Source organism: Heterodontus francisci, chromosome 20, assembly GCF_036365525.1.
Source record: "Heterodontus francisci isolate sHetFra1 chromosome 20, sHetFra1.hap1, whole genome shotgun sequence".
In the NCBI taxonomy this organism is placed as follows: Eukaryota; Metazoa; Chordata; class Chondrichthyes; order Heterodontiformes; family Heterodontidae; genus Heterodontus; species Heterodontus francisci.
The window spans coordinates 26,257,505-26,272,345 of record NC_090390.1 but is presented as its reverse complement, the minus strand read 5'-3'; the positions used below and the strand labels follow the sequence as shown (position 1 = coordinate 26,272,345).

Here is a 14,841-nt window from a genome sequence, read left to right as displayed (position 1 = left end):
TAATAAGCATTTACTTAATTTTATATGTTAAAACCACACTTTACTGAATGCTTCATGGACCAAAGTTGTTTTACAAAATAATTCTACACACAGACTGGTTACGGTGAAAGTTGAATCTCCCCTTGATGAGGTAGTTGCTCTTAAAGAGGAAAGGTATTCTGTTCAATTACTAAATAATCTCAAATATAAATAAAGATATGTGTATAGTTACTGTTATTGTTCCCTGTTTCTGTGCTTTTAAAGCTGCTGATTTGAGGCTGTACGGAAGTAGATGTTTTGTGCAGAATTTTACCTGACAGGGTAACATGAGTTGGGGTCACATTTGTACCAGAAGTGGGGAAAGGTGCCTGGAGGTTAGTAATCACATTCATGTTGTTGTCTTTGGAATTCAGTTTCACAAGGAGAAATTATGCACCAAATGTCTGCTTCCAAATAAAATGAAAATTATTATATTGTACGTGATCAACAGTGAAGCATTAAACTTTCTAGAGGGACTAGGATTCTTCACAAATCTGGAGAGAACTCAGTGGAGTATTTGCAGTACAAGTCCTGCATAGGTGCTCAGTTTCTAATATTCCTGGGTATAGTTTCAATGCCTAGACGATTTCAGAAGCTTTCATTTGAACGGTAAACTTTGCTTGAAAGCTTTCAGCAGTCAATAATACTTTTGTAATTTCATTTCTATAAAATTCATAATTCTGCAGGGGAAATAATCATTTAGGGATACTATCCAATGAAGAATGTGCTGCCATGTCCTACCTACATCAGATGAGTTAACACATATCAAATATTCTGGGAAATGCAGATTAGTTTTCTCCTGTTATCAGATGTAGTTGTCTCTTTCGTCTCTGGTGATTGGAGTGATGGACTGCGAGCAGCTTTAAGGAAATTCCCAGGCACCGTCAATTATCCAAAGATATCAAGGAGCGGTGGATCGGGAAACAGAACCTGCACTTGGGGAAGTAGGACAGAATGGGAAGTAGTGAAGAACTCAACCTGAGGCAAATGTAATAAATAGGTTTTTAAGCATGATGCATTGAGCGTGGCAGAAAGCAAGTATTGCACTTAGAAGTGCGTTCTATATATAAAACTTCTAATATGCTGATATATAATACAAATGAATGCCAATAGATATTGTTCCACACACTTTGGGAGATGAAATTCTGTGGTCACAGCGTAACAGCATTATAAGCATGTTCTTTTTGAATGTGTTTGATTTTGTTACAAATTGTTTGAGATCAAAGTCTCCCTCCATTGTTGTAATACATTTTTGATAAAATAGACAACAAAATGTTTTGAGGATCTGGCAACGAAATGGTTACTGTTTCTTGTGAATATTTTTTGTTTAGTTGACTCATCAACTATTTTAAAACCAAATTTGAAAAGTCAGAAAGGTTATTTAACAATGCAACCTGAAAAGCCTACTCAGGCTGTGATTGCTGCATCAGGGTATAATTACAATTACTGATGAATATAATAAATGCAATACTTGTGTCAGTGCTTTAGCACAGCTGTTAACAGACCATCTGGGACTCCAGTTTGTAATTTCTGCTTCCAGCCACTCACTGTACCGGCATAGTTTGGTCAGCCAGCAGTGGAAATTGGACAGGAGTTTTGTTTTGCTTGAATTCCACCCTTTTCGTGTGCAACCCATTGTTGGTGGGCAGGGTAACAACGAGGCTCCAATGGCATGGGGACTTCAGTTATCTTAACATAGACTGGGATAGAAATAGTGCAAAGGAAGAGAGGGGTGTCATGAACATACTATGCCGAATGATTATGTTAATGCATCGGTTGGAAACCTGAATTAAACTTTTAAAAAAAAGACCGGAGCTAAAGAACTGATAAGGTCACTGCTAGTAGCTAAAATGGCCATTGCAATTTGCATCAAAATACCCTACATACTAAGGTATCGAGGTGAATAGCCCTAATCCAGAACAATGGCTTGAGCAGTTTAAATGAGCTACCTGGTATAGCCTTCATTAGGAAGAAATTCAAAGCCATCTTGGAATATTAATACTGGTGGAGACGAACCCCAAATGAGACTTGAGAGAGATTAGAATTCTTAGACATGGATCTGATTAAAGCGCAAAAGAGAATACACTGGGAAATCATGCTAGAGTTTCGAACACTGCTTGCGAGTTGCAAAACATTCAAGTCTATCATTGCTGCAGACAAGGCCTCCGGGGATAAAGCCATCTAAATCACTATCTCCAAGAAAACCCTGAACTAGGTATCCACCTCTACTAGTCAGAAACATCAGGACCACAAGTTCATCCAGAAAACCTGTCATTGGTTCTTTTATGATCATAGCACATAAAGGGTTAAGCACTCACTGAATTGATAAACTGTTTAAAAGAAATAAACCCTGTTGCGATCAAACCGCTCCCCACTTGATCGTAACAGGGGAGCTTTTGAAGGCGAGGTACTAAATGCGTACTTTGCATCAGTATTCACCAAAGAGAAGGACTTGGTGGATGATGAGTCTAGGGAAGGGAGTGTAGATAGTCTGGGTCATGTCGATATCAAAAAGGAGGAGGTGTTGGGCATCTTGAAAAGCATTAAGGTAGATAAGTCTCCAGGGCCTGATGGGATCTACCCCAGAATACTGAGGGAGGCAAGGGAGGAAATTGCTGGGATCTTTGTATCCTCATTGGCTACAGGTGAGGTCCCAGAGGACTGGAGAATAGCCAATGTTGTTCCTTTGTTTAAGAAAGGTAGCAAGGATAATCCACAAAATTACAGGCCGGTGAGGCTTACGTCAGTGGTAGGGAAATTATTGGAGAGGATTCTTCGGGACAGGATTTACTCCCATTTGGAAACAAGTGGACTTATTAGTGAGAGGCAGCATGGTTTTGTGAAGGGGAGGTCGTGTCTCATTAACTTGATCGGGTTTTTTGAGGAAGTGACGAAGATGATTGATGAAGGAAGGGTAGTGGATGTTGTCTACTTGGACTTCAGTAAAGCCTTTGACAAGGTCCCTCATGGCAGACTGGTACAAAAGGTGAAGTCACACGAGATCAGAGGTGAGCTGGCAAGATGGATACAGAACTGGCTCGGTCATAGAAGACAGAAGCAGTGGAACGGTGCTTTTCTGCAAGGAGGGCTGTGACTAGTGGTGCTCCGCAGGGATCAGTGCTGGGACCTTTGCTGTTTATAGTATATATAAATGATTTGGAGGAAAATGTAGCTGGTCTGATTGGTAAGTTTGCGGACGACACAGAGGTTGGTGGAGTTGTGGATAGTGATGAGGATTATCAGAGGATACAGCAGGATATAGATCAGTTGGAGACATGGGCGGAGAAATGGCAAATGGAGTTTAATCCAGACAAATGTGAGGTAATGCATTTTGGAAGGTCTAATACAGGTGGGAAGTATACAGTAAATGGCAGAACCCTTAGGAGTATTGACAGGCAGAGAGATCTGGGCGTACAGGTCCACAGATCACTGAAAGTGGCAACGCAGGTGGATAAGGTAGTCAAGAAGGCATACGGCATGCTTGCCTTCATCAGTCGGGGCATTGAGTATAAAAATTGGCAAGTCATGCTGCAACTGTACAGAACCTTAGTTAGGCCATACCTGGAATATTGCGTACAATTCTGGTCGCCACGCTACCCGAAGGATGTGGAGGCTTTGGAGAGGGTACAGAAGTGATTTACCAGGATGTTGCCTGGTCTGGAGGGTATTAGCTATGAGGAGAGGTTGGATAAGCTCAGATTGTTTTCACTGGAATGACGGAGGTGGAGGGGCGACCTGATAGAGGTTTACAAAGTTATGAGTGGCATGGACAGAGTGGATAGTCAGAAGCTTTTTCCCAGGGTGTAAGAGTCAGTTACTAGGGGCATAGGTTTATGGTGCAAGGGGCGAAGTTTAGAGGGGATGTGCGAGGCAAGTTCTTTAAACAGAGGGTGGTGAGTGCCTGGAACTTGCTGCCAGGGGAGGTGGTGGAAGCAGGTACGATAGCGACGTTTAAGAGGCATCTTGACAAATACGTGAATAGGATGGGAATAGAGGACTACCGGACCCCGGAAGTGCAGAAGGGTTTAGTTTAGATAGGCATCATGATCAGCGCAGGCAAGGAGGGCCGAATGGCCTGTTCTTGTGCTGTACTGTTCTTTGTTTGTTCTTTGAATTTAAGCAGTACATCTTTGGCCCAATAAGGAAGGAGGCATTGCTGGATCTGGTACTATGGAATGAGATAGATGAAGTGGATTAACGGTCAATAGGGGAACGATTAGGAAACAGTGATCGTATCATAACGTTTAAGTTAGCTGTGGAAAAGGACGAGGAGCAATCTAGAGTAAAAATACTTAATTGGTGGAGGCCAATTTTTGTGGGTTGAGAACTGATCTGCCCTGGGTAAAGTGGAGTCAAGTATTGGCAGGCACAATTTTCCAATCACTCTTAGATACGGGTGGTTCCAGAGGACTGGAGAACTGCAAATGTTTACACTCCTGTTCAAAAAAGGGTGTAAGGATAAGCCCAGAAACTGCAGGCCAGTCAGTTTAACCTTGGTGATGGGAAAACTTTTGGAAATGATGATCTGGGCCAAAATTAACAGTTGCTTGGACAAGTGTGGATGAATTAAGGAAAGCCAGCACAGATTTGTTAAAGGCAAATCATGTTTAACCAACTTGACTGAGTTTCTTGATGAGATAACAGAGAGTTTTGATGAAGGTAACGTAGTTGATGTGCTGTATATGGACTTACAAAAGGTGCCTGATAAAGTGCCACATGGTAGACTTGCCGGCAAAGTTGAAGCCCATGGAATAAATGGGGTAGTGGCAGCATGGGTAGAAAGTTGGCTGAGTGACAGAAAACAGAGAATTAGTGGTGAATGGCTGTTTTCCGGACAGAAGGAAGGTATACAGACTAGTAATCCAGACACCTGAATTAATGCTCCGGAGACATGAGTTCAGATCCCACCAAAGCAACTGGGGGACTTTGAATTCAAATAATTAATAAAATCTGGACTAACAGGACGATAGATGGGCTGGTAAGATGAGCGGAGCTGTGGCAAATGGAATTTAATCCTGAGAAGTGTGAGGTGATGCATTTTGGAAGGACTAACAAGGCAAGGGTACATACAATGGATGGTAGGACCCTAGGAAGTACAGAGGGTCAAAGGGGCCTTGGTGTACTTGTCCATAGATCACTGAAGGCAGCAGCACAGGTAGATAAGGTGGTTAGGAAGGCATATGGGATACTTGCCTTTATTAGCCGAGGTATAGAATCTAAGAGCAGGGAGGTCATGATGGAGCTGTATAAAACGCTAGTTAGGCCACAGCTGGAGTACTGTGTACAGTTCTGGGAATCACACTATAAGAAGGATGTGATTGAACTGGAGAGGGTGCAGAGGTGATTCACCAGGATGTTGCCTGGTCTGGAGCATTTCAGCTATGAAGAATAATTGAAAAAGCTAGGGTTGTTTTCCTTGGAGCAGAGAAGGCTGAAGGGAGATGTGATTGAGGTATACAATATTATGAGGGGCATTGATAGGTTAGATAGGAAGAAACTTTTTCCCTTAGCGGAGGGGTCAATAACCAGGGGGCACAGACTTAAGGTAAGGGGCAGGAGGTTTAGAGGGGATTTGAGGAAAAGAAATTTCACCCAGAGGGTGGTTGGAATCTGGAACGCACTGCCTGAAACACTGGTAGAGGCAGGAACCCTCACAACATTTAAGAAGTATTTGAATGAGCACTTGAAATGCCATAACATACAAGGGTACGGGCCAAGTGCTGCAAAATGGGATTAGAATAGTTAGGTGCTTGATGGCTGGCACAGACACGATGGGCTGAAGGGCCTGTTTATGCTGTATAACTCTATGACTCTATGACTAAAATGCTAGCCTCATTAATAATCATGAAACTACTGGTATGTTGTAAAACCCCATCTGTTCACTCATGTCCTTCAGGGGAGGAAATCTGCCATCCTTACCTTGTCTGACCTACAAGCAACTCCAAACCCACAACAATTAACTGCCCTCTGGAATAGCCTAGCGAGCAATCAGTTACATCAAACCACAACAGAAAAGTTGAATAAGAATAAAACCAGATGGACAACCTGGCACTGGCCTGGGCATTGGAAACGACAAAGGTACACCTGGCCCAGTCAACCTCGCAAAGTACTCCTTTCACTAACATCTGGGGACTTGTGCCAAAATTGGGAGAGCTGTTCAACAGACTAGTCAAGCAACAGCCTGATATAGTCATACTCACTGGATCATACCTTACAGCTAATATTCCAAACTCCTCCATCACCATCCCTGGGTATGTCCTGTTTCGACAGGACAGACTCACCTGAGGTGGTGGCACAGTGGTATATAGTCAAGAGGGAGTACCCTGGGAGTCCTCAACATTGATTCCGGACCCATGAAGTCTCATGGCACTAGGTCAAACATGGGCAAGGAAACCTGCTGATTACCACCTACTGCCCTCCCTCAGCTGATGAATCAGTACACCTCTATGTTGAACACTACTTGGAAGAAGCAAGAAGTAGCAAGGACATAGAATGTACTCTGGTTGGGGGACTTCAATGCCCGTCACCATGAGTGGCTCGGTGGCACCACTACTGACTGAGCTGGCCGTCTTCTGAAGGACATATCTGCCAGATTAGGCCTGTGGCAGGCGGTTCGTGAACGAACACGAGGGACAAACCTACTTGACCTTGTCCTCACCAATCTACCTGTCGCAGATGCATCTGTCCATGACATTATTGGTAGGAGTGACCACCTCTCTGTCCTTGAGGAGACAAAGTCCAGTCTTTATGATGAGAATACCCTCCATTGTGTTGTGCAGCACTACCACCATGTCAATTGGATACACTCAGAACAGATCTATCAGCTGAAAACTGGACATCCATGAGGCTATACAGCGCAGAAGCAGAAGTATATTCAAACACAATCTGTAACCTCATGGCCTGGCATATCCCTTACTCTACCATTACCATTAAGCCAGGTTCATTGAGGAGTGTAGGAGAGCATGCTAGGAGCAGCAGGCACACCTAAAAATGAGGTGCCAACTTAGTGAAGCTACAACACAGGACTACATGCATGCTAATCAGTGGAAGCAGCGTGCAATAGACAGAGCTAAGTGATCCCACAACCAACAGATCAGATCAAAGCTCTGCACTCCTGCCACATCCAGTCATGAATGGTGGTGGGAAATTAAACATTAACAGGAGGAGTAGGCTCCAAAATCTTCAACATTCTCAATGATGGCAGAACCCAGCATATCAGTACAAAAGAAGCATTTGCAACCATCTTCAGCCAGAAGTGCTGAGTGGATGATCTATCTCGTCCTTCTCCTGAGGTCCGCACCATCAGAGATGCCAGTCTTAGACAATTCAATTCATGCCACATGATATCAAGAAATGACTGTTCACACTGGATACAGCAAAGGCTATGGGCCCTGACAACATCTCTGCGGTAGTACTGAAGACTTGTGCTTCAGAACTAGCCACACCCTTAGCCAAGCTGTTCCAGTACAGCTACAACACTGGCATCTACCCAACAATGTAGAAGCTTACCCAGGTATTTTCTGTCCTCAAAAAGCAGGGCAAATTCAATCTGGAAAATTACCATCCAATCAGTCATCTCAATCATCAGCAAAGTGATGGAAGGTGTCATCGACAGTGCTGTCAAATAGCACTTACTCAGCAACAACCTGCTCACTAATGCTCAGTTTGGTTTCCGCCAGGGCCACTCTGCTCCAGACCTCATTACAGTCTTGGTCCGAGCATGGAGAAATGAATGGTGGCGTAGTGGTAATGTCACTAAACTAGTAATCCAGGGGCCCATGCTAATGCCCTGGGAATACGGGTTCAAATTTCACCACAGCAGCTGGTGGAATTTAAATTCAATTAATTAACAAAAAATCTGGAATTGAAAGCTCGTCTTAGTAACGGTGCCATGAAACTATCATCGATTGTCATAAAAACCCATCTGGTTCACTGATGTCCTTTAGGGAAGGAAATCTGCTGTCCTTATCTGGTCTGGCCTACATGTGACTCCAGACCCACAGCAATGTGGTTAACTCTTAACTGCCCTCTGAAATGGCCTAGCAAGCCACTCAGTTGTCAAGGGAAATTAGGGATGGGAAACAAATGCTGGCCTTGCCAGTGACAAATTCCAGAGATGAAGTGAGAGTGACTGCCCTTGACAGTATTTGATTGAGTGTGGCATCAAGGAGCTCTAGCAAAATTGAAGTCCATGCGAATCCAGGAGGAAACTCTCCACTGGTTCGAGCCATGCCAAGCACAAATGAAGGTGTTGTTGGAGGCCAATGCTCTCAGCCACAGGCCATCGCTGCAGGCATTCCTCAGGGTAGTGTCCAAGGCATCTTCAGCTGCTTCATCAATGATCTTCCCTCCAACCTAAGGTCAGAAGTGAGGATGTTTGCTGCTGATTTGCACAGTGTTTTGTACCATTTGCAACTCTCAGTCTGAAGCAGTCCAGGCTCTCATGCAGCAAGACCTGCAACATTCATGCTTGGGCCGATGAGTCGCAAGTAACATTCGTGCCACACAAGTGTCAGGCATGACTATCTCCAGCCATAGGGAATCGAACCATTTCCCCTTGACTTTCAATGGCATTATCATCGCTGAATCCCCCACTATCAACATCGTGAGGATTACCATTGACCAGAAACTTAACTGAAGCAGCCATATAAACAATGTGGCTACAAGAGCAGGTCGGAGACTGGGAATTCTGCAGAGAGTAACTCACCCTGATTCCCCAAAGCCTGTCCACCATCTACAAGGCACAAACTAGGAGGGTAATCCATAGAACCATAGAAAGATTACAGCACAGCAGGAGGCCATTCAGCCTATCGTGCCTGCGCCGGATGAAAAAACTAGCTGCCCAATCTAATCCCACCTTCCAGCACCTGGTCCGTAGCCTTGCAGGATACAGCACTTCAGGTGCATGTCCAGGTACCTTTTAAATGAATTGAGGGTTTCTGCCTCCACCACTGTTCCAGGCAGTGAATTCCAGACACTCACCACCCTCTGGGTGAAAAAGTTTTTCCTCATGTCCCCTCTCATCCTTCTAATTATCACCTTAAATCTGTGCCCCCTGGTAATTGACTTCCCCGCTAGGGGAAACCGGTACTTCCTGTCTATTCTATCTAGGCCCCTCATAATTTTGTACACCTCTATTAAGTCACCCCTCAGCCTACTCTGTTCTAAGGAAAACAACCCTATCCGATCCAATCTTTCCTCAAAGCTGCAACTTTCGAGCCCTGGCAACATTCTTGTAAATCTCCTCTGTATTCTCTCCAGAGCAATTATGTCCTTTCTGTAATGTGAACAGAACTGTACGCAATACTCCAGCTGTGGCCTAACCAGCGTTTTATACAGTTCAAGCATTACATTCCTGCTTTTATTCTATACCTTGGCCAATAAAGGAAAGCATTCCATATGCCTTCTTCACTACTCTATCCACCTGTCCTGACATTTCAGAGACCTGTGGATATGCACTCCAAGGGCTCTCACTTCCACCCCTCGCAATATCCTCTGTTTATTGTGTATTCCCTGGCTTTATTTGCCCTCCCCAAATGCATTACCTCACACTTTTCTGGATTGAATTCCATTTGCCACTTTTCCATCCAGTCAACCAAACGATTGATATGTTTCTGGAGTCTACAGATATCCTCTTCACTATCAACTACACAGCCAATTTTTGTGTCACCAGCAAATTTCCCAACCATGCCTCCCACATTTAAGTCCAAATCATTAATATATGCCACAAACTGCAAGGGACCCAACGATGTGCCCTGTGGAATGCCACTGGAAACCACCTTCCATTCGCAAAAACATCCGTCGACTGCTACCCTTTGCTTCCTGTCACTGAGCCAATTTTGGATCCAACCTGCCACATTCCCCTGTATTCCATGAGCTTTCATTTTAATGACCAGTCTGCCATGCAGGACCTTGTCAGATGCCTTACTAAAATCCATGTAGACCACATCCACTGCACTACCCTCATCAATCCTCCTTGTTACTTCCTCAAAAAAAACTCAATCAAGTCAGTAAGACGTGACCTTCCCTTAACAAATCCATGCTGACTACCCCTGATTAATCCGTGCCTTTCTAAGTAGCAGTTTATCCTGTCCCTCAGAATAGATTCTAATGCCCACCGAGGTCAGACTGACTGGCCTATAATTATTTGGCCTATCCCTCATACCCTTTTTAAACAATGGTATCATGTTCGCAGACCTCCAATCATCCGGAGGTCGTATCACCCATATCCAGTGATGATTTGAAGATGATCCTCAGCGCACCCCCTATTTCCTCCCTGGCTTCCTTTAACAACCTGGGATGCAATCCATCTGGCCCTGGCGATTTATCCATTTTCAAGGATGTCAGACCCTCTAGTACCTACTCTCTCATTATGCTTATCGCATCTAATATTTCACACTCTTCCTCTTTTACTACAATGTCTGCATCATCCCTCTCCTTTGTGAAGACAGAGACAAAAACTCATTAAGAACCCTGTCCACATCTTCTGCATCCACACATAAGTTCCCTTGTACATCTCTGATAGGCCCTACCCTTTCTTTAGTTATCCTCTTGCTCTTAATGTACTGATAAAACATCTTTGGGTTTTCCTTGATTTTACTTGCCAGTAATTTTTCATGTCCTGTCTTTGCTTTTCTGATTTCCTTTTTTACTTCACCCCTGCACTTTCTATACTCTCCTAGGCTTTCTAAAGTATTACATTTTTTGTGATTGTCATAAGCTTTCTTTTTCTTCTCTAACTTACCTGTAAGCTTCTAGATAACCAGGGGGCTCTAGATTTGGCTGTACCACCCTTTATCTTTGTGGGGATATGCCTACACTGTGCCTGTAGAATCTTGCTTTTGAATACCTCCCACTGGTTTGTCACTGATTTTCCTTCAAGTAGCTGTATCCAGGGGGCGGCACAGGGGTTAGCACCGCAGCCTCACAGCTCCAGCGACCCGGGTTCAGTTCTGGGTACTGCCTGTGGGGAGTTTGCAAGTTCTCCCTGTGACCACGTGGGTTTCTGCCAGGTGCTCCGGTTTCCTCCCACAGCCAAAGACTTGCAGGTTGATAGGTAAATTGGCCATTGTAAATTGCCCCTAGTGTAGCGTAGGGGGATGTGATAGGGAATATGGGATTAGTGTAGGATTAGTATAAATGGGTGGTTGTTGGTCAGCACAGGCTCGGTGGGCCAAAGGGCCTGTTTCAGTGCTGTATCTCTAAATGAAAAATAAATAAATACTTTTGTAAGATTAACTCTCAGTTTTGTAAAATTTGCTTTCCCCCAATTTTGAACTTTTACTCCTGTTTTATCTTTTTTCTTTTCCATGATTATGCTAAAACTAACTGATTATGGTCACTATCTCCAAAATGGTCACCCACTGCTACTTCATCCACCTGCCCAGCTTCATTACCGAAGACTAAATCTAGAATTGCGCCGCCTCTCGTTGGGCTTGTTATGTGCTGGCTAAAGCAGTTCAAGAATTTTGTCCCCTCTGTGCCGTTCACACTGTTTGTATCCCAGTTGATATTAGGGTAGTTGAAATCCCCAACTATTATTGTCCTATAGTTTTTGCACTCAGATATTTGCCTACATATTTGTTCTTCAATCTCCCTCTTACTATTTGGGAGTCTATCGTACACTCATATGGAATGGAATACTCTTTCTTGCCTGGATGAGTGCAGCTGCAACAACACTCAGGAACAAAGCAGCCTACGTGATTGGCACCCCATCCACCATCTTAATCATTTATTCCATTGACCACCAGCACACAGTGGCAGCAGTTGTACCATCTACAAGATGCACTGCAGCAACTCACTAAGGCTCCTTTGATAGCACCTTCCAAACCCACGCCTTCTATCACCTAGAACATGGGAACACCACGTCCTACAAGCCCCCTCCAAGTCACCCACCATCCTGACTTGGAACTATATCACCGTTACTTCACTGTCACTGGGTCAAAATCCTGGAACTCCCTCTCTAACAGCATAGTGGGTGTGCCAACACCACATGCAACTCAAGGGCAGTTAGAAATGGGCAATAAATGCTGGTCTTGCCAGCGATGCTCACATCCCAAGAATGCATAAAAAAAACAGTGATGTTCCCCTGGGCAGTACTAGAACCATTGCTTTTCTTGATCATAGACTTGGGCACAATTTCAAAATTTGCAGATGATACAAAACTTGGAAGTAAGTGAACTAAGGACAGTGATGGACTTCAAGAGGAAATAGACAAGTGGGTGGAATAGGTAGACACAATCTAACACAGAGAAGTATGAAGTGATACATTTTGGTAGGAAGAACGAGGAGAGACAATATAAATTAAAGGGTACAATTATAAAGGGGGTGGAGGAACAGAGAGACCTGGGGATATATGTTGTCACACTGTTGAAGGTGGCAAAGCAAGTTGAAAAAGTGGTTAAAAGGCATATGGGATCCTGGGATTTGTATATCGAGTCACGGAATTGTAGTTATTTTTCTCTTCAGATTAAAGCAGTGTGCCTTCTAATCAGTGTTAAAAACAGTGCACCTTTAAGACAGGGAGAGAAGTTAGATTTCTGAGAACAGTGCGCCACAGCTGCATTTTGTTAGCTAGGCAACAGCAAGAGAGAGGTCACATGGTATACTGTTTCCATTTAACTGTGTGTAAAACTGGCAAAAACCAGTCTGAACCAGTTTTGTTTGGAGAGACTTTCCAGCGAAGCATACTGAAGAGAAAAGGGCTGTCCATTCTCTCTCAGCAGAAATTCTACAAGGAGCTACAGGCCAAATTAATTGCCTAAAGAGGAAAGAACCCTTTTAAGAGACCATTTGGTATTGCTGAAGGAACAGTTGATGCCGGCTGCAGCCAAAGAGTTTGAATGCCTGTCAAAAAAAAGACTGCTTCATCAAATCCAAGTGAAGACTTCGAGTAGCCTTTGATCATTTTCACGTTAGAATACCTCATCCATCAGGAATGTAACCCACAAAGACTTATTTATTTATTCTTAAGAAACAGCTAATTTATAAAAACACCACTTTTAAAACCAGTTAACTACTGTTATTTTTCAGTGTATGTGTGTGAATGAGGAAGTTAGGTTAAAATAAGAAATTATAAGGTCTTTAGACATAGGTTCATCTTAATAGTGCTTCAGATTTAGTTGTAATAAATAGTTAATTTGTTGTTGTCTAAAGATACCTGGTTTGGTCTGTTTTATTCCGGGGGTTATTAGTGTTTAATTTGACTATTTTCCAATTGGGAGGGAAAACTTTAATAATATGCTGTGACCTGTGGAATGACGGGACTGAATTGACAGTGTGTTGCTCCCGCCGCAGTCGTTACAAGAGGCATAGAATGCAGAAGCAAGGAAGTTATGATGAGCCTTTATAAAACGCTGGTTCAGCCTCAACTGGAGTATTGTGTCCAATTCTGAGCATCACTCTTTGGAAAGGATGTGAAGGCTTAGAGGCTGCAGAAAAAACTTACGAGAATGGTTCCAGGGATAAGGGAGCTCAGTTGCGTGGATAGATTGGCAAAGCTGGGGTTGCTCTCCTTAGAGAAGAGAAGGTTGAGAGAAGATTTGATGGAGTGTTTAAAAGCAGAGGGGTCTAGACTGTAGACTGTAAATAGAGAGAAAGTGTTCCCATTGGCAGAAGGCATGAGAACCGGAGGACACAGATTTAAAGTGATTGCAGCGAGTGGTTAGGATCTGGAGTGCACTGCCTGAGTTTGGTGGAGGCAGATTCAATCGTAGCTTTCAAAGCGAATTGAATAAGGGATAAAAACTACTGGCCTTAGGGGAACGGGCCAGAAAATGTGAGTAGCTAAATTACACATGCAGAGAGCTGACACAGGCATGATGGGCCAAAGGGCCCTCTTCTGTGCTGTAACCATTCTGTGATTTGATTTCAAATTTTCTGTAATTTCTACCTTGTTATTACCAATCCATATTGTTACTGGAAAAGAAGTGTGTAGGACTAGAGTTCCAAATCCCCAGGCTCTCCAGCCTATAGATGACGTTTTCCAACCCTCTGGCTAGCAATACTTCTTCCTCGTGCCACCACTGTTGCTCCTGCTCACCATGTATAACCTCGTGCAGTTTCCTCTGGCTCACTACCTCCTGTGAGGTGAATGTCTCTGAGATAGTGCTTGGGAGGATAGAGTGAGTAACAATGCGTACTGTAAAGTGCTGGCATCATTGAAGACTGAGGAATAGATGCTAGAATGGTTTCCTGAGGAGTGGAACTTGCATCACCTTCAGTGTGTTACAAGAGGTTTTATTTTTGTGCTAAAATCTTAGAATTCTATGTGTTTTTTAAAAAAAAAACTGAAAAAGGATTTTCAATAGACTTGTATACAAAGTCAACATGCAAAAATTTCAGCTATTTGCAGGTGTCCAAGAATAGGAAAAACAAGCAGTTTCAAGGAAGTCAGACAGGGGATTTTGACCATCTCAGCAATACTTTGAATGACAGAGGAGACTCTTTGTCTGGTCATGTGATCGGTTCAGGAAGGTTTACTTTCACTTTGGACCCTTTTAAAAACAAGTGAGTTGGACAAAGAGCAAGCATTTGAAGTTCAGTTTCCGACCTGCCTGGAGATCAAATTGGAAGACCCAGAAAAGACCTCTTTCTGTAAAGGAAACTTTAATCTCTTGAAAGGTGGCGGATTCCTATTGCCTCCTGTCTCTGAAGCATTCCTGCATCCAGTGTGGTTTTTGTTTCCTCCTGCGTTTTGAGAAATCCTGGAACCTGAAGAAAGCTTCTACTGCTATACTGCTGCTGTGAGTCCTAAGCAGACCTGTTGCTACACCCCTGCTGAAAGACCCTGCTGTAGCCAAATTTCCTTCAATGCCTACCCAT

At 43.5% G+C, this 14,841-nt stretch overlaps 1 protein-coding gene across 1 annotated transcript in view; it reads left to right on the top strand.

Moving 5' to 3' along the window:
• Positions 1-14,841, top strand: part of phyhiplb (phytanoyl-CoA 2-hydroxylase interacting protein-like b) — an 86,325-nt gene that overhangs the window by 53,816 nt on the left and 17,668 nt on the right. The gene's annotated exons all lie outside the window — the stretch shown is intronic.